Source organism: Tachypleus tridentatus, chromosome 1 (genome assembly GCF_004210375.1).
Source record: "Tachypleus tridentatus isolate NWPU-2018 chromosome 1, ASM421037v1, whole genome shotgun sequence".
NCBI lineage: Eukaryota > Metazoa > Arthropoda > Merostomata > Xiphosura > Limulidae > Tachypleus > Tachypleus tridentatus.
In genome coordinates this window covers 14842755-14865277 of record NC_134825.1, presented here as the reverse complement: position 1 = coordinate 14865277, position 22523 = coordinate 14842755, and the positions used below count along the sequence as shown (strand labels likewise).

General features: G+C 29.9%; 1 pseudogene; it reads left to right on the top strand.

The window, feature by feature from the left end:
* Positions 1–152: 152 nt before the first annotated feature.
* LOC143225675 (C-reactive protein 1.1 pseudogene) lies at positions 153–15718 on the top strand (annotated as a pseudogene).
* Positions 15719–22523: the final 6805 nt, after the last annotated feature.

Genomic DNA, 22523 nt, shown 5'->3' with positions numbered 1-22523 from the left:
TGGATAAAAACAGAACAGCAATGAATTTAGAAGTCTGTGTTTGGTTGTTTTCTTATTCATTTATCATTTTATTATAGAAATCGTGCAACTATTCAGTCCTATAACTCGTTGAGTTTGTCGTATGCTTTGGAAGAAGGAAAAACTAGCAGTAATTTACTCCTTCTACAGACAGTTATTTCCCTCATTTGGTGATGGATGGTACTTTAACAAGTCTTCAGGAATTAACCCTCTGACATTAGTTCAAAGTTCATCGTTTAGATATTAGACTTCATGTATTTTCATATGCCCTAGACGCAACGAATAATGAGAATCTAACTAATCAGGAAACAAGGAATATTATAAGTTTAATCATCAGTGGTAAAACACAGATAAATATTGAGTGTCCCTCTGACTTAGAGGTTGGAAAATGGCATCACGTTCGCTACGTGTAGTCTTCCTGGGAAAGAAGCTCATCTCTGATGATCAATGGTTATCGTTGTTATGGCAATGTTACTGAGGTAACTAAGGGTAAAACAGTTCAAGAAGGAGATACAGTTGTTTTTGGAGAAGATCAGGATACAGTTGTTGGTGTATTTGATGGTTTTCAAAATATGAAAGGAGAACTGAGTGACCTGAATATGTGGAATTCAGCACGAGGCAGAAAGCAAACATTACACCCAAGTAAATGTGCTGATGAGAGATATCTGTACAAAAACATAATTCAGTGTGAAGAGACATTTTATGTTTAATGACGGGGTTGCTGTTTTCATAATGAAATTTGTGCATAGACATGATGTAACAATACGTTTATATTTGTGTAGAACCACAAGTTTGTAAGAACTATATGTTATATGCAAGACTTTTTTAAAGTTAAGCTTACCATAACTTTGTTACTCGCTTGCACTTTTTCATCGTAATCTTCAATGTTCTGATTATGTGTGTTTTATGGTGTGTGTTTTAACATTGCAAATTGTATTTGCCTTTACAGGCAAGCCATTAAAACGTTTTACTACAAGAGCAAGACTTAGCTCATATTTGGCCTATTTCATATTTGCTTAGATAAATCTTCACTATAAAGAGTTGCAGTGACCATGTTCAGTTTGCTAACAGTACCATCACCTGTATTTTTGATTTAGTATTTGACCTCCATGTAATTGTCAAGTTCTAAATATAAAACTATTTTTATTGACTCCGATGTTTCGTACGTGAATGTTAAAACCAATCTCTTTTGCACAAAATAAATAAATTTATCTTTTATAAATCAACATACGCAATAAGAAATGTCAAAATTTACTCATGTCTTAGTTTCAACTTCAGAAAACCTTAACAATCTATCAAGAACTTTCGACATATTTTAACCAAATTTCATGTAAAAGTGTGTAATAAAAGAATAAAGAAATTAATATACATTAATCAATTTGTTTGTAATCAGTAAGACTCAGTGAAGGTTTAATGTTTTGTTGTTTTGATATTGAGTTTAACTGAACTGTCATAAATCGGTTTTCGTAACTTACATATATACAGATGCCTCTACAGCAAACCACTCTTAAGGTAGCATTTCATAGTGTGAAATTTTACACACAAAAAAAATACAAAAACATATACGCAGAACTTTCTCTATAATTAGGTACACAGTCACGTAATGGGCTATCTGTGGTCTGTCTATCACGGGTATGCAAACCTGATTTCTAGCGTTTTAAGTCTGCAGACATGCCGCTGTAACACTGATGAGCAACTTCAAAATAAATTATATATGAAGATTACGTTTGTATGGAAAGAATAAAAAATGCATAACAATTTTATCTGACGGTAACTTCTTCTAGTTGACTCTTGACTACCTTAATATTCTGATCAATAATAATTAAAAGTAGATTCCATTTCTATGCATTGATAGCTGAAAAGAAACTTGACACATTTTATTATACTGATCTTTTTATAAATCAGAATATTTTTCAATTAACACACATTCACACAAGTATCATTTCTTTATTATGAATTATCAGAAGATGGTGTATTCTTCAGCTGCGACCTCTGGATGATGAAATATTTATTGTTTAGAGTAAACAAGTGCATGCAGTAAATGACAGAATTACTAAATCTGACAGTCAAATAATACAAACTTCTATCAGTTAATATATCCTCTCCGTGCCATGCCCAATTCCTAAATAATAACAACTCGGATATTTTTCTTAGCTTCACTTACGGATAATCTAAACGTTTCTTATTTATATTTTAAAATGTGAATCTGTTTTCTTATTAAAGAAGTTTTTTCGTGTTTTTTAACTTCACGCAAAGCTACACGAATGCTATCTGAGCTAGCCGTTGCTAATTTAGCAATGTAAGACTAGGGGTAAGGCAGCTAGTCATCACCACCCACCGCCAACTCTTAGGCTACTATTTTACCAACGAATAGTGTGGTTGACCGTCACATTATCACACTCTTACAGCTGAAAGGGCGAGGGTATTTGGTGCAACGGTGATTCGAACCCCGACCCTCAGATTAATCCAACTGGTCATACTGGGCCTATTAAGGTAGTAAAATCTATATTTGCAAATACTAAGAATCAACCCACCAATAACATGCCTATAAGAAGCTTTTTCATTCCCCTCGAAAGTAAAAACGGTATCTAATGTCAATCATATTATACAATCACAGCTGAAAGGGTGGAACATGTTCAGCAGCATTACGGTTCAAATCTAAGGTTTGCTCCTGTGAGGCCAGGCCCGCCGTTAGAACTCTAAGACTTCTTTTAGCTGAAGTATAAAGATAAAACACCGCAACTAACATACCTTTTTAAAATGTAGAAACACGTATAATCTTAGAACCAGAAAAAGAAACAATAAATTATTATGTATTGCATGGTTATAAGTTTAAAGATGTTTATACAGAGCTAAATATTTCAAGAACTGTATTTCTAAAATTACAAAAAAATTATATCTAAAAATAAATTATTTGAAATTAAATATATAGAATTAATAAGTGATATTTATGTGTTTAAAATAAATATGTATAAAGACTAAAAATCATGATTTCTCCAAATAATGTAAAATATACACGTGTTCGACATTTGCAAAATAAACGCTTTGTGTTTTTCTACTACTTTCTTTAAATGTTAATTTGCATTAAATTATTGTCAAAACGGTTTTTATATTTTCTCTCTATAAAGTCTTTGATAACTTTTGGAGGTAATAGATATTTTTCCATATGAGTGACGATTTTGATAATAATTATTTGTTTATATTAAAAGTATTTTTTCAGGGAAGTAATACATGGGAAAAATTTTCGGACTCTGCTCATTAATTAAGGGCAACTGATGCCTGGCATGACCCGCTGGTCAGAGCATTTCATTCGTACTTCGAGGGTCAAACATGCTCACCCTTTCAGCTGTTGGAGACGTTACAAAGTAACTGAAAGTTCATTATTCATTGATAAAAGAGTAACACAAGGGTTAGAGGAGGGTTATGATAACCATCTGTCTTCGCTCTAGTCTTACACTCCTTAATTAGAGACACATTGAACAGATAGCCTTTATTATTTTTTGTGCGAAAGTAAAACAAACAGACACAATACATTGAAACAAAATTATATAAGACACAGTACTTAAAATCTTAATACGTGTTACTGATATAAATTATGATGTTGTTTATGTAATAAAAGAATTAGTATGCACTATTGTACATGCAGATCCTGAAGATTTCTTTAGAATATTTTACTTGCACATGCTGAATGTTTGAATAGAATATTGCACTTAAACATTCTGATGGTTTCAATTGAATATTGTACTTGCAGATCCGAAAGGTTTCTCTGTTGGTAACATTATTGAAGTTCTCCTGTATAAAATTATGTTGCATTACATAGTTTATACAGACGCGTTTTATAAGTTTCAAGTAATAGCTCTGAACAGAATGCTTGGGTGGAAAAAATATTGCAAATGTTTCAATTCTGCAGTCGCTCAAATTTGAACATAGATACCTCCATTGGTAACTGGATCTAGAAGTAATTACATACAACTTCTGGCTTACTTTCTTTAAGTTTGTTCTGGTATATCAGTTTATCACGTACTGGAAAGTCATCAGAATTTTCCACTTTCTTTAGTCATTGTGGACCTACTATAGAAAATAGTAACTGTGGTTTCACAATAGCCTATGGAGAGAAGTATGGTACAATATACTATTATTATAGTCTTAAAATAACACACTGTAATGGCAGTGGTACTACCATACAGATCTGTGTGATAAGTGAGAATACAAACACATTAACGAAATTTTACGATAAAAAAAATTGTTGCAAATACAGGTGAAGCCTTGTTTTCGTAAATTATATATTTGTATAACTGGACGTATTTTGAATCTGCATACTGGATGAAGCGGATATGAAATTGATATAAAAATCAAGTTATTTTATTAATAAGAATTAAAACATTTATGTATAAGCTACTTTGCAATTCATATCAACATCAACTGGGAGACGATAATATTAACCATAGAATATTTTACAAACTGAAAGCCACCCAGTGGCTCAGCGGTACGGCTGCAGACATACAACGCTAAAAATCGAGGTTAGATACCCGTGCTGGGCAGAGCACAGATAGTCCATTGTGTAGCTTTGTGCTAATTCAAACAAATAATCATGAAGGGAAATATCTCGTAAAGTTGATATCGAATAAAAAAATTTTATTCACCTGCGATACTAAACATACGTTTTATTGAATTTCATCACAATTTAAATAAAATAATATCCCATAATCTACAACAAACAACAATATGCTCAGAAAAAAATTCAGAATTAAAAACAAACGACAGAAATACACAACTGATAAACATCACCAGTGTCATCTGTCGGTCTACTTTTCAAGTACAACTTAAAACTTTATTTTCAATAAATATGAATATTTTAAATAATTTGTTTTGAAGAAATAGTGTAAACTAATATTTCCTTTACATCTCACAGTATACTTCTGCATATTAAAGTAACATATAGTATCGATTTTCTGGAAGGAGTTATGCTTAAGAAATTTGATTAAATTGTATAATATTCTGATAAAAAATTTCTGTCCTCTTAGTCATTGTTAAAATCGCTGAAAGAGGGTTTCTAAAAATTCATTTTTAGTCTCAATACGAAAAAATATTCCACTAGTTACCTTTTAAAAACGAAAACATTTTATTAACAATACCAAAAAAAACTGTGCTGAAACAGTTTTTATCCTGATGGTTGTGTTTTTTTTGTGTTCAGTAAATACAAAACACAACTGTAAAAATAAACCAAAAGTGTAAAATGTGTTTTAGATTGGAGTTGTCTTTTTTATAAATCGTGTAAAGAATTAGAAGTCGATTTGAAAATTCGTCTCATAAAGTCTCAGTAAAGATGGGTAGTTTCTGACAAGAAGCAAGAACTGTTACTTTGACTACAAGTTTACTTTATTTTGTATAACAACCTATATGTATATGTTGTAAAACATTATCTCATTTTTAAGTTATTGTTGTTATTGTATCATGGAACGTTTCTTGTTTCAGTATTTAAATGTTATTTATATCACCTAGCTGGTGCTGTAAGAATTTTAATTTCTTTTAAAGTCATGTTAGTTATTCTGTGTGTCTCTTGGGTTAATATTGGAGGTACTGATCACATGGCTCTAAGTTCGAGCAACAGTGTATTACAGAATGCACTTCTATTTATCATTTCTGGAGTTTATAACTTTTTCAGTACTTCTTTCTATTCTGTTTAGAGTATGTAGATTATTGGTGGGTATTTCTCATTGTTTGTCCGTAGTTATAAATTAGGAATGCTGTGCCTAAATATAGTAAACTTCAGATCACTTCTTGAATATTATAAATCCAGATATCTGAAGTTCATAAAATATGTTTATTATTTCTAACTCTTCAAAGAGAAGAATTATATTTAATGTGATCATTACCAAACATTTAATGGTATATCTGGGATCTGTGTAATCTTAGATTGATGGTGTTGTCAACTAACAATAAATATTAATGGCAGGATTTATACAAGTTACTAATTTCCAAAACAATAGTCCCAACTGTCACATTATTTAATCCAAAATATACTACACTCTTAAGGTGTTATGTCAACCCGTGTCATGCTTTTTTATAAAATTAATTATTATGAAATTTTAATAAAGATAAAACCAAAACTTACTTTTATTCAAAATATAAATGATGTATTCAAATTTCTCTACATCGTAGGCATTTACACTGGGACTCTTGACTGTGCATTGTTTGTCTGTTTTTTTAATACCAATAAATGTACACATCTCATACCAGTGTGTAGTTATCATTATGTGAGCATGCGCTGTAGGTTCCACATAAGAAAAACAAAACAAATGTTTTTCTCATGCCATGATACAAGGCTACACATTTATTTATTCATTAAGCTTGTTCTAAACATAAATACTTTAATTATGAGCCACACTGTATACATTTGAAAAAAAAATTGTTTTGAAAATAAGTAAATATTTTAATAAAGAATTTCTTACTAGGCATTTTACTTACATTGTATCAAGTGACTGTCGATGGTTATGGGGTACTTACAGTTTTTTAAATTCCTGTGTCTGATTACTTTATATGTTCGTGTTTTACAGATTATATTTTATCGTCTTTGATATTGGATTCTGTTTCAGTAGCAGAACTTATCCTTTATCCCCTTTGTTTCTTAAGAGACAAACTGGAATGAACAAGTGGTTAAGGTGCTAGACTCACATCAAATATGCTAACGTTTTATGCCGTCGAAGTGTTATAATCTGACGGTCAGTTTCATTATTTGCTGGAAAAACGGTATTCCAAAAGATGGGTGGTAATCACTGGCTGCTTTCTTCCGAGTCTTTCATTATTAAATTAGTGTTGAACGAAATACAAATCAAATATACGAAAGAATCCTAAGAATAAGATGAAACAATGTTTTTCGCAAAATGAAACTTTCCTTTCAATGAAATCCTTTAAATTAAGTGAATATTATTTAGAAACTGAGTTTTAATGAACCAATAAGAAATATTTTAATTAGTTTTAGCACTAAGATAAGTTCTACATTTAGAAAGTCTCACCTCATTAAAATGAATTTGCTTTTCTTGGTATTATTTTGACTTACTTGTTTGAAATAGTTTCAAAAAACACCTAGAAATTCTTAAATTACAAAAAGATCATTTTCTCTGTTATAAAAGTTTACACATTTTGTTATTTGAACATGGTGGTATTAAAACTTGGGATATATCTGTACTTTAACCGATTTTATCAGCACTAATCAGAAACAGCTAATTCTGTCGCTATTCGAGTACGTACAAACGTATAATTCATTGTATTATAGAATAAAACGGCAAATCTCTTAGATTTCACGTAATGTTTATATTTTGAAATCCAGTGGCACACTACAACTATAGATAAGCTATAGTAAATATTAAATTTAAAACATATGATAATTTGGAGTTTTAAATCTTTGTGCTAAATAGATTTAGTACCAGTAAATACATATGTATTATAAGAATATATTATAATTTATATTTTGAGCTTATATTTCAATATTGTTTTCTCCCATATCAACCACTATCTTGTTTCAGTATAATCATCAGTCAGATTGAGTATCTCACAGTCAATCAAAACCGTTATCTGTTTCAGTGAATACAAACAGTCAAAAAGCTTTTCCAAACTTGCGGTCATGCTTTGAATATTTTCTAAAACTAAAGTACTTTGAACTTATTTATTGTATTGAATATCAAAACATGTGTCTGAAGTCAAGAATAAGCTGAAAGAGGCAAAGTAAATGTATGAACTATATACAATTATTAAGAAAAACTCCCTTCTGGACACAGAAGTACCAAGAATAGTCGCTATACATTCTTTAAACTCAACTGATTTACAAAACTAAATATGGAAATAAATGTCCTTTTTGGCACAAATTATCTGATATATAATAACATTGTTTTTTATTCACCAATTGTATCTTCTGTGTCTAAAAAAAAATAATACATGATGTAACTAAAGTGAACTTTTGACTGATTGTTCACTATTTTAAATTTTACATAGTGCCTTGGAATGAAGCTAATTAGTATGAAAGCTTATCCAACATTTACTACACTGTCTGTATGTGTGTAACTACGTGATAAAGTTTGTATTTCCTGATATTCAAAGTTTATCGAGCATGATATCACTACTCACACTGTTTGAAATATTTTCTAGTTACTAGTAATCTTGATAACAAACACTATAAAGGTCTTTTGAAAAAGAAATATTAATCTTCAAATGATTTTCAATGAAAAATTTAAAAATAAAAATTTAATCGCTCTTGTATTATATCTTGTTGTGGCAAAATTAATTACTACTGAACGAAAAGTACGAATGATATAGAGAATTATCATAAAAATTAAAAAGGTCGTACGTTAAATAAGTAACACATCTTGCATCTCACTTCATCTTTTTATGAATAATTGCACCATCACATGACATGAACCTGGCAAGATTCTATATTAAATTTCAAAGTGTGAAAATCAATTGTTGAAAAGATTTTACGTTAAAATTTTGATTTCTAATTTGTATACATATTATCTGAAATTTAGAGATATATTCCTTTGTGCAATATAATTTCTTGGTTATTTGCTCTTGAACTACTTCTTTTGCATCGTTAAAATATTCAAATTTGTTGAATTATACATATTTAGCATGTTAATATCCCATAAACTTTAGGAAATAAATTTTAGAAGGAAGGAACATTTCATTTGGTTTATCCTTATAATCTTCTCACATTTCGGGATTGTTTGTTCTCTAAAAATTATAGAAATCATTTCTCTTTTTTCTGGTTGAGTCAATGATTATCATATTTTCTCTAAACATTTTAATTTATTACAAGTTACTCCTTAGTTTCCTAGAAAATAACAAAAAAGGTATGCTGGTGTTATACATATGCTTTTGTGAGATTTTATCTGGTTTGTAAGGTCTGAAGTTTACTTTCTCAAAATAAAAAAAAATGGTTTCTGTTCGACATTTTTTCTTACTGGTACATAAAAGATATGTGTAAAACCATATTGTTGATCGCTCTGGCTAGACTTTGTTCTATTTGAGAGAAAATGAAGAAACCATGTGTTTTGCACATCTAAAAGACGTTTGAAAGTAACAGCTCAAAAACGGTTATTTTTACTGATTCACTAAAATAATATTTCCAGACATACTTCTCTTTCAACCTTAATAGACCCGCAACAGCTTTAGGATTGAAAGGTATTCATACTATTCCGTTACAACAACAAACTGGTAAAGACAGTGGATCAATAAATCACTACATGACATTTTGTTTTATTCTAAACTGCAATGTGATACATTTCTGCTTCTGTCAACCATAGTTTAAACTATTATTTCTGTTTCTCATAAACCTAAAATGTTATATATGACTTTTTCTAAACCACAGCTCATTTAATTTTAGCTACAGAGTATCATATGACTATAATTATGTTTTACGTTTTGCGGTTTTTTTTTGGTCTGAAAGGGTCAATATTTCCAGATTATGTTTTAACAGATTATGAAATATTTATTGTGACTTTTATAAGCACTTTGAAAGTCCTCTGCTTCATCTCTCCATAATCTGTTTCTGTCTTTCAAATATATAAAGATATATGTATATTTAATCATCCTAGTATAACTGCATTATACTTCAAACTAAATATATTTCTAATATCTAGTTGTTAGAGTTATAATTTGTTGGTAACATAAAAAACGAATTTGATTTTACACAAATCTTCAGAAAATATCTTTAAATGTTTAATACAGGTTCTCTCTGTCTATATGAACAACTCAAGTGGTCTAAAGGTATGTAGCTGTAAAGGTGCTGGTCTCCCTCTGTACTTTCTATAACATATGTTGACAGCTACTACGTGTGAGCCTTCAACTGTACAAGGCTAGTTACAACAAATGTTTATACTATTGTATGAGGCCATGGATCGCGGATAAGTCATAACACATGCTATACCGCTGTATCATCTGAATAAGCAACAACACTTTGAGAGAGAGATATGTTCCAAGATCAATGTTGTCATGAGAAACACAGTTCCATCTCTATTTGCAAATTTACAAAGCTGAAAAACACGAAACACCTAAACATTCCGATCACACGTAACCAACAAAAGCAAGAATCTCATAACCACATAATGATTGAAGGGTCGATTAAGAGACAGTTTTATTACGTCTTTGAATACCTTTAAAATAGGATACAAATAACCCGCCTTTTATATTTTGGACTGCAGTTAGGAACAGCTGGACTTCTCGCAAGACAATTCAGCACCCAACACTGGACTCACTCGATCACAAGTAACGACTACGAGAAAGTTAAGAAGATATAATTTAGTTGTCCTGAATCTTCAACTCAGTGGAGAATAGAATAATAAACTGAGTCGAGTATAAAAGCTGAATGCAAGACTCACTGATAGATTGGTAGCTTGCGTATAAGTATTGCACCATCTGCATGGTAAAACTAACCTTTGATGGTCTCTGAAGATTATGACGACATCATCATTGACAGATTTCTAGAAGGGCTTCGTGGTGAGATGATTTGAAATAATCAGGGATTGAGAGATATTTTATTCCGTTATTGAGATAATCTCTATCATTATGAGATTTCAAGTAGGAGCTTTTAATTACTCACTAGAAGGAAAGAATAAGCCTTAAGGAAAGAAGCCTTAGGAAGTAGCTGTAGTGGCTTGACCCACGACGAACTATATTTTCCCTCAGTAACATGTGGTATTGAAATCAACATGAGAGAAGCAACTCATTTACACTGGTTTCCTCTGAACAAAGAGGATTATTTTTGAGACAATTATAATTCATCTTTCTCGATGGCATTCATTAAAGTATTTATATAATTGAGTGATTTATGTTATAGGCAGTTTTATGTAGAAATAATGAAGGTTTAAAAAATCAAACAAAATCACGTTACTTATCCTTCAATTACGTTCTTCTTGAAGTTCACGGCCATTCATTTTAAGTTTATTTTTTGTTTTTTAGAATTTTTTCAACATTATTATAATAGTCCTGATTTGAACTATTTATAAGGAATTAATAACATTTAGCACTTTATTGAAAATGTGTTGTTATTGTGAAACATCAGTTTAAATATAAAAATTTCACCTAACTAAAACGTGTAAAAATAATACTTTTATCTTTATATTTAGTAGCATAAAGCTTGTTTCTGGTAAAAGAAGACAAATTTATACATTCAAATGCTAAAATTATAAAGTGTAAGAAATAACTGAATTATACTTTTCACGTTTTCTTGTATGTCAACCGAAGCAAGCACGAGGTCTGATCAAAACGTTCTGAGTCTTATTCTATTACAGTTGGCAGAACAGAGGCAGTGGACTTCTATGAGGTGTGTACAAAATACAAATAGAGATCTACCTCACAAATAAGTCATTTCTCTGGGTCTTATACCCGTGTTACAAGAAACGTGTTCATAAACCACTTATATCTTGCCCATGTTGTAACAAAATGGACAGAAAAGAAGAGCAACGTGTTTACATCACGTTTTGTGTGAAAAATGGTAAAAAGGAACAGATACTCTCAAAATGTTAAGAAATGTTTTTGGTGATGACTGCTTAAGTAAGGCTTACGTTTATCAGTGGATAAAATGCTTCCAAGACGGTCGGAAATCAGCCAAAGATGACCCACGTTCTGGGCCACTGTCGATATCGTTGACTGATGAATCTGTCACAAAGGTGAAAGTAACAATCTGAAGTGATCGACGAATTTATAATGAACTGAACATTTCATTTGATTCGTTTCAAGTGATTTTAACTGAAAAACTCTGCATGCGTCGAGTGTCTGCAAAATTTTTCCAAGGCTTTGACGAATGACCAAAAGTTTCACCGTCGACAAGTGTGCAAGGATTTAAAAAAAAGGCTATGAATTTATCCTAACTTTATCAACATGATTATTACTAGTGCTTAGTTAAGGATGCACGGTTATGACCCTGACACGAAAATTCAGTCTTCCCAGTGGAAGTCTTCATCATCTTGATATCCGAGAAAGGCACGACAGTTTCTATTAATTTTGAAGACAATGTTGATAGTGTTTTCTTTATGTTCTTTAAGAATTCGTACCTCATGGCCAGACAGTTAACTGGGTATTTTATGAAGTTGTCTTTTATTCGCTTCAGGGAGAAAGTTAGAAGAAACCGTCGCAAGCTGTTGGAAAATAGTCACTGGTTTTAGTCACGAAAACGCGCCTTCAAAACTGCTGTGTCTGTTCAAGAATTTTGCAGAAAAAACTTTTATGATACCTTCCGTATTCTCCAGATTTTGCCATGTGTGATTTTTTCTTTTCCCAGAAATAAAAATTAAGTTGAAAGGAAAGACATTTGATGACCACCCATGATAATGTTACATCTTCACAGTTTTCAATTCATATATTTAATATAATTTCTTCATTGACTTGTCTATATGGCTGAATACTCAATCTTCACAGTTTTACACATATAAAACTCTTTGATTATATATATATATATCTTTTGTTATTGATTATTATTTTAATGTTTATTAATAATAATATTTCGTTGAATCTGGTGTTTCATCCATAGCCACCAGAGGTAAATATCAACTTTAATGACACATTATGATACAAAATACGAAAATCTCATTCTTCTTTCCACATTTTCTACTTTAGATCCACCCAAATAGGGATTTAGGTCAAGCTATCACAGAAATGTACGAAGACAGGTACGGTTTTCTATATCTGTATGCCACTCCCTTGATTCTGAGGCCTGCCACGATCTGATGGTTTAGGCACTTGAATCATAATATAACAGTTGCGAGTTCGAATCCCCGACATGCTCACCATTTCAGCCATGTAGGCGTTATAATGTGACAATCAATTCCACTATTTGTTTGTAAAGAGTAGGCGAAGAGTTAGCGGTTCGTAGTGACGACTAGTATTACTCTGCTAAATTGGAAACGGCTAGCGCAAATAGCCCTCCTGTTTCTTTACGCGAAATCAAAAGAAGGAAAGCCTTCAATTTTGATGTTCATTTACCTAATTGTAAGTTCTAAATTAACCAAATTATTTTTCTTAGTAGCAGTGAAGAGTAATAAATAATTAAAATTATTTAAATAAACACATTTAAACCAAACCATTAAAATATATCCCATAAGTGTGGTGTGTTGTTTCAGATTACTGTCTACCAACATAAATATTATTTTTAGTGGGGTTCTTCTTAGTATTCTATGTTTTTACTAGAACAAGATGCAGAAGAACAAAATTTTAACACTTCTTTCACTACTTTTATCTATTAATGTAAAACAGTCATGAAGCTACTGTTATATATTTATTCTAACAAAGTTTGGGTTGTTTTGTGTTGTTGTTTTTTTTAATTAATATTAACGGCATTTCCGAATTTAAAAGGGACGAAATGATGACTACATAATGACTGCAGTGTTATTCTTTCCTTCTAAATGTTCGGAATAACTAATGCAAAAGAAAAAGGTGAAAGTGAAATCCAGTAAATAAACACTAATATATTAATAATGGCTTGTGCGTGAAGAGTTATATTCATTTTCGTTGATAAATATGTGAAAGTTTAAAGTGCGCGAAAGAAAAATGATATCTTTTTCTAACATTTACATGTAATAAAAATAATCATATACATCTTCACAAATGTTGTAAAGAGATAAATTATTTAATACCACGTTTACTAAAAGATGTTATTAAGTCGTTATGATGTACTAAATGAAACATTGATAACAGAACTAATAAAATAAAATTATTACTTTCTAATACGTTGGAAATAGCTGATTTTTTATTTAAAGTTGGTGATATATTTTTTTTTGTAAATTTTAACGTTTACTGTAGTACTAGTAACTGTAACAGAAATAACGAAAAATCTAACATTATTCTCGATATCATTACGATATCATTTAGGTGAATCTGTGGACTAAACAAAAGTAATAAGAAAAAATTAGTTTAATATTCCATAAGTCATAAAACACCCGTAGATCTTTATGTAATTAGAATCTAATAGTATCCCAAAATAGCTATAATTAATTGTAAAAATAAAAGAAATACGCATGTTATTATTGGTTAACTTTCGTGCTTTTGCGACAATTACGTAATTTTTTGGAATTTCGCACAAAGCTACTCGAGAACTATCTGTGCTAGCCGTCCCTAATTTAGCAGTGTAAGACTAGAGGGAAGGCAGCTAGTCATCAATACCCACCGCCAACTCTTGATCTACTCTTTTTTTCTTGATCAACGAAAGTGGGATTGAACATAACATTATAATGCCACACACGGCTGGGAGGGCGAGCATGTTTAGCGACCTCTGATTACAGAAGCGCACGCCTTAACGCGCTAGGCCATACCAGGAACCCAATTACATAATATAAAACTCTTAATAAATATAGAAGTTCACAAATAATATACATAGACGCTCAATGGTAGTTCTGTTGGATGCTATTGCTTTAAAAAACTATACTGAGAAAAATAGATGTGACAAACAACAATAAAAGCCCTCAAATAAATTTTTTCCTGCAAAGCAAATCAACAGATAAGGGTTGTTTTCCTTCATTGCTTCAGGGACACTCTTAAAGCACTTTCACATAAACATACGAAATATGTAATTATGAAGTTATGGGAATTAGTTGGAAGTTGGGTATTGAACTAGAACGTCAAGGTTTAATAATAACAACATTTTAGTCCTGTGATGAGAAAAGTTTTCCAGGGTGATGTTTTATACATTTTTTATCATTCTCTTGGGCCTTCTGAATTGGCCAATAAGAAGTTAATTTGATGACAGATAAGTATAAAACCGTAGGATATCTAACTGTCTTCTCATTCGGCATCTTCCACTCACCAAGGTACAGAGTTTGTTAAGTAGAAACCTGTATGGTAAGCTTATTCTCTCTCTCGTTGGTTGTTATGATAATTTAGTAAGCGTGTTATTTTACAAAATTATAATTATTCAGAATTTATTAGAAACCAGTTCACAAAGAACCTGACGATGACCGAAGAAGGTCGAAACGTTCTTCGCTCTTCTCTGTAAAATATTTTCTCAACCCAAACGAGCCGTTTTTGCATATAATTTTCTAGTGGATACAGACCTCAACTTGCAGTCTGTTGGTTGTGATTTGAAATTGCCCTAAACTAACATCCTCGTCCTACATCATTTTCCAAAGGGCCAGCCATAAATGATAAAATATCTATCCTTACAAAATTATTGGCCAACTCCAAATTAGTTAGGACTAAAATCGTAATAGATAAAAATGGGTTGAAAATGGATGAAATCAATGTGTGTTTGTGTAACCCGTAAAGGTAAAAATAATGTGAAGATTGACGAACAATACTATTAAATTCTACACTAATCATTTGTGCTTATTGTTATAATATTGTATTGGAGCATGAAACAGAACTATATCAACAGATACCAGTAAAGTTAGTTTTGTGGAGATAATGGAAGACAATTTTCCATTCTTCTCATAAATGAAACATTTCTATTATTTTTTCGGAGATTCTATACTTCTTTCGTGAAATATTAAAATAAAATTAAGAAAATATTATTTCATATATAATAATAATAAAGAAAATATTTGAGAAATGTACCCCATTCTTATACTGTTATAATAAATATTTTTATTATTTATTGATGTTCTACAGAAGAGAAAAGAATAGAATATAAGTGATGATTATATTCAATCTTTTTATTCAGATCGAACTGCTTCAAGAACGACATGTTCACCGACTGCATCAAGGTTCTACTTCTTGAGTCTGAGGAACAACAACTAAATAGCTTGGTGAGAGAATTATGTGGAAAAAGAAACTAGTATCTTCTCCTGAAATGGAATACATTATAAGATAACTTGTAACTTGATCCAAGCTTCTGTTGAATTCATAAAATAAATGAAATATAAATAAAGATATTCTTCCAAGCAATGTTGCCTGTGCATTATAAAACAAAATCATATGATTTTTTTTTTATGTTATAAAGTTACAACTTATATTATTATGAAAATAAAGTATCAAAAACAAATATTTTTTTGTATTATACTATCTCAGAAAAACGTTAACAATTTCACAGAACATAGAAACACAGATATAAAAGAACATTTAAACAACTTCAGATTATCATTAACGAGGAATAAAAGATAAAGTGAAAAAAGTTCAAGTTTATGAGAACAGATTTTTAGAAAATAAAAAATACTAAAGTTGCTGATTATCATATTTTTAGTTCCTTCTTTACCTAAACGTTTTAGATCTATTTTCTCCATTGTGGTAATTTAAATGACGCTGTTGTCATATATTTGTTCCAAGAATGTTTGGCTCTGTTGAAAGAATAATAATAATAACATTTTAGAAATTTAAAGTGGTCTCAAGGTGATTATCTTGTAACAACAGTGTTATTCTTTCTATTTATCTTGCTCATACAAACTATATTACCTGAAAAAAACATCAGGTTAATATATAACAAACAAACAATAGTATATTAACGGTGGGTTTTGTTTATGTTGTTATATTCATTCAACTAACAAATATGTGAAATTTTAAAGTACATAACAAATGATATTTAATTTAGTGATTAAAAGTAGTTTCTAAATTTTACGCATGATAGGAAATGTTCAAATACGTTTCCATGAATCTATTAAATTTCATCTGCCCTCCATTTCTTAAGGATTAAACATATAATGCCATGTTTACAAATAGATTTTATTAAATTGTTATGATACATTTAATACCAGGTTTGTAATATAATAAATAAACTATATTTATCAGTTTCAAATTTACTGTTTGATTTATCTTTAGAAATGAATTAGTATTTCTCAGGTGACGTCTGGTTCTTAACTTGTTGCTTCTAGTTTTCTTAAAATTCACCCTTTACTTTAGTACAAGGAATAGGATAAAATGACGAAAATATAATATTATTGTCGATATTCTTACTTTGTAGACAGGTTTTCTTCTAAATATAACTAATAAGGAAGATAAACATCCTATGTTCATAAATAACTTACAGAAGAAAAAGTTATCTAAAGATATTTTATTCGATTCTAATAGTTCCAAAACTTGTACAGAAAAATAAAGATATAAATTCACGGTGTGAAAACAAATTACAACAAGCATTCAAAAAATAAAATTGTTCTTTATTGCTGCTTATTCACTTTTAAAGCTGACCTGCTTGAAGAAATAATTCTGTTCTATACATAAAAATAAGAAATAAACAACATTTATGACAGAAGTTGTCTCAAGTACGTATTAAAGTAGGATGTGAATATAATAATAACACAAAATCACAGCTTCAAGTCGGTAAAACATCAAACAGGAGTAATGTTTTCCATATGTTTACACTTCTATCAGGCCCTGTGATTTGATGACAGAAAAGTATAAAAACCCAACGATATCTAACTATTTTCATATTCTAGTTCACAATTCAGTAATATTCTATAATCAAATTTTAGTGAGTCAATTGTTTAATATTTTGGCAGAATTGCACGTTACAGCTTAATAGAAACCCAAAGTATATTATGCTCTCATTCTAGATCTCTAAACTTTATATAAATGTTATTGCGTTTATTTGCATATGATAATGACAGTGTATTTATCACCATTTTTGATATTTTCATATTTGAAAGGTAATTCATTTCAAAGGAAAAGGTTGCTAAATTTATGTATGCAATTTACGGGGAGTAACTTTTGAAACCTCGTGTCTAAACTTATTTCTCTGTTTCGTTGTATTTGTGGTGTTATAAGGTTATTTTCTGACGTGTTAAAGATTATTTGACTTCTACTACACTAATATTAAATGTTTTGAGATAGCGTATCGTTATAAAAATATTTAATATTGTCAGTTCTATCGGCTAAAAGTTCTATATCTATGTGATTATAGTTTCATTAATATTTTCCTATTTTAATTTATATTTTTATGGCATTATATCAGTCCCTATCAAATCCTTTTTTACATCCAAAATACATCTAATGTGGCTTGATTATTATTAAATTATTTACACAGTTAATACAGTGTAACATTATAAGTCTGATTGATGTTATTTTTTCCATAAGCTTACAAAGATAGCGTAACAAACCAATGGAGCTAAAATTTCCTGGATTTAATCTGTTTATTTGTTTTATAGATATTACAGTGATCATTGCTTTTATCCACGTGGCTAGTAATAGTAGCCAGTTAATAATGTTGTTCAGATTAATGTTTTTTACGTGTATACTGTTTTTTTTATATACTGTTTTTTGTAACAGGAAAGAAACACAACAAAATGTAACTTAACAAACGAATCTCGGTAGGATTGGAAGGAGTGTAAAGCATTGAAAGGAAGTTATATAAGCTGATCAAAAATATCAGTCAATAATTAGACAGATGGAGAGGAAATATAGTGACGACGTAAACGCATATGAAGGATAAATTCATAAACTTTTTTGAGTTAAAGTAAGAGATATATGTATATAATTCACTCATAGAATCCACCAATTACGATCAAAAAAAAATTAAGATATTTAATATTATGTAACCTGTAAATATATATATACAAAGTACTTCTGAATGTTTTTAACTTCTAAAATATTTATAATAAATAATAATAATAATAATAAATTTATTAAGCAATAAATTAGACACAAAAAATCAAATATCAATATAAAACCATCAACAAAGAGTTAACTCGTCCTGTGATGGTTAAACACATAATAAAGTAAAATCAAAACTTACAAAATCAATATAAAGTTCCCAGAATATTATCATCAGTATTTAAGATCCATTGTTTTAAGTATTTCTTTTGATTAACACGATTAATAGAAGATCTTATACTATAAGGAATAAAATTATGAATACGAGGTGCCAAATAAAGATATTGATGAAGTGTAACTGTTTTACGTGGTGTGGGTACATTAATGGAAAAAAAAAGATTGAAGTCGTGTAAAATATGAAGTGACTTTAAAAGGCCTATTAAAACATGCAATGTAGATAAAGCTAAAAAATATAAATAAAGTTTATCATATGAAAGAGGGGTTAAATTTACTGAAATCGGTATCAAGCCTATGAGTAAAAATAAGAGAAAACACTTTTTGCAACTTGTGAATAGGAATTAAAAGGTCTTATATGTGCCACACCAAATTGAAATACAATATTGTAAGAAAGATTGAAAGAGAGCATAATATGCACTTAACAAAATATGATAAGGAGCACAATGACTAAGTTCAAAATTAGCATAGAACTATATTTTAATTTATTAACTAAAGAATTAATATGAAATTGCCAATTTAATTTTCGATCTAAAATAATTCTAAATATTTAACAGAGGAAACTTGAGTCAATTTGGGACATTTACAATTAGGGTAAGTATAACAATCACTAGAATGATAAAAATAGAAGGAAAAGCTGGAATGACACCATAAAGGTTAAACTGAAGAAGAAAAGATTTAGATATATTTAAGGATAAGTCATTACAGAAAAGCCAATTTTAATTTTATTAAGATCACTAGAAATAATGGCTTCATTAATTAGATTTGGCTTACTATAAACAACAGCAATATCATCGGCATAGGCTTGGATATCTCAAAAACTGTTGGTAAAGAATATCATTTATATAAATGAGAAATAATAAAGGGCCCAGAACAGAACCTTGTGGTACTCCAACATTAATTGTAAGCCAATCACTATGATTATTATGGATACAAACCGATTGCTTTCTATGTGAAAGTAAGAAAAAACCAATCAAAAACAATGCCTCTAAAACCATAATAAGATAATTTATTTAACAATATTTATGATTAACAGAATCAAAAGCTTTGGCTAAGTCAAGAAAAACAGCAATTGGATGAAGATCAGAATCCAAAGCTTCTGTAATACTTCCCACAAGTTTAGCAACAGCAACCTCCGTTCCAAGCCCAGGCCGAAAGCCAAGAAGGAGACAAAACTGAATGTCTATCAAGAAATGATAAAATTCTAATCTTCATAGATTTTTCAAATAGTTTAGAGAAATGTATTAATAAGGAAATAGGTCTATAATTCGTAAAATCAGAAATATTACCAGATTTATAAATAGGAATGACCAATGATAACTTTAAAGCATTAGGAAACTTCCCTTGAGTAAAAGATAAATTAATTAAAAAAGTCAAAATTGGTGCAAAAGATTAGCATTAGCTTTCAAAATCTTAACCGAAACATCATCTACACCATTAGAAGCTGAATTTGATAAGGAGAAAATATTATTCATAGTTTCAGATACAGTAACAGGATATAGGTAACAAGAAGAAGAAGGTAGGAGGCATGCCCTGAGAAAAAAATTTAGGATTGGAGCAAGTAGATTTAGCAACATTAACAAAAATAATTCAAATCAGATAAATCAGTAGTACCAAAATTACAAAATTTCTTATTTTTTTTTTATCAATAATAGAGTTAACAATATTCCAATTCTGTTTAATAGTTTTAGCATTCTTAAACAGGTTATGATAATAAGTCCATTTAGTCTTACGGGTCAAGCTAACAACATAATTCCTTAAACACTTAAATCTAATCTTTAGATAAATATCATCAGGAAATTGATGTACTTTCTTTTTTAACTTATCTCTTTTAATCATTAACAAAACCAATTCACTGGTAATCCATGGCTTAATTTTTCTAAACTTTCGTGACACAGAAACAGTAGTAGTACAACTTTGAATACAATCAGTTAACACTTCAGCAAAATTATTATAAGCAACATTAACATCAGAACAATTCATAACACAGGACCAATCTGAAAAATTCAAAAAAGAACTCAATTCATTAAACTTAATTTTTTGAACATTTGAGACATGTTCTAGATCCGATGCTATACATAAAACAATTGGAAAATGATCGGTCAAAAAACTCTCAACAATATAAGAATAACAATTTTTAACAGTATTTCCACTAATTAAAAAAATGATCAATGTACGCATAAATTTGAAATTTATCTTTTTATTCTTTGTTGATGATAATCTAAAGTTGTTTATTTTTTTTAATCTGTGTTTCTATGTTCTGTGAATTTGTTAATATTTTTCAATATATTTCAATTTTTTGGTACTTTGTTTCCATCGCATGATAGATGGTAATGTCTAATATAAAGAGAATTACTGTAATTTACTTTTATAAAAACATAGCCAACAATCCTTAGAAATATATCTTTAAATATACTTCCTTTATTTCATGAATTGAACAGAAGATTGGATCAAGTTATCTTGTTGACATATTTTATTTCAGCAGAAGATATTATTTCCTTTTCCAAATAATTCTCCCACCATGCTATTTATTTGTTGTTCAGACTCGAGTAGAACCTTGATACAATCGGGTGAACATGTCGTTCTTGAAGCAATTCGATCTGAACAAAAATATTTAAGATATTTAACACTTATAACCTAACTCTTTTTTCTTCTGAAACATAAATTGATAGAAAAATAATTATTGTAACAGAACAGGTTATATTTCTAACATATCTTCTTTATTATAATTATATATGAAGCATTTTCTTTATTTTGTTTTAATCTTTCAAGAAATAAGTACAGAATCTTCAAAAAAATAACAGAAATGTATTATTTATGAGAACCACAGAAAATTATAAAGTGTGAAACAATAGATTTATAGAAACGTATTTTTACCGCCCTTTACCGATGGAGCTAAGGCTGCGGTTCTATTTGACATTGGGAGGTGTAGAGGTTTCTGGAACGTGACATCATCTTCATAAAACTATCTTTACTTACTTTACTGATATATTTTGATATAGTTTTTTATATGTATCTATGTAATATTAAATCAAGAACACAAGGTTAGTATAAAATTTAAGAGCAAATACTGATCAATTTTCACATTATTTTATCGTTACAGCTCACACACGTACACTGATTTGATCTATTTCCACCCAGTTTTTATCTCTTTATACTTTAGTCCTAAATAATTTGGTGTTGACCAATATATTTGTAAGGATAGATATTTTATACCTCGGTGGCTAGCCCATTGGAAAACCATATAGGACGAATATGTTAGGTAAGGGCAATTTCTAATCACAACCCACAGAGTGCATGTCGAGGGCTGTATCCACTAGACTTTTCGAGACTCTGTCTAGTTATTAAGTTCTATAATAACCAGTTCTTAATAATCACCTGCAGGATTTATGAATGAGCGGAACCTGGTAAACATTATAACATTCTTCACAGATCCGATTCAGCCGAGCAAGCTTGGTACTGTCGTAAGTTCCCACATCCTTGGTCAGTAAAACCACGTTTTCAATTAACTGCGAAGAACATGAGGTTGTTGGAGCAACGTTGATAATACAGCAGATGGAAGTGATAAAAAACATGGTCATTGGCATCTACAAACAAACAAAAGTATCTTTTGTAGAGTTTGAAAGCATAAAACCGAAGCGTGAGTTATTTTATCGTTAATTAAACTGTTACTAGTAATTCTGCCAAAATATTAATCGTTAAGTTTGCTGTAACGAAAATATAGAATATTAGTAAATTGGTCACCAAAGAGTTTAAATCAAACTGGTTTCTAATAAATTCTGAATAATTATAATGTAAAATAACACGCTTATGATTCCATCGTATCAACC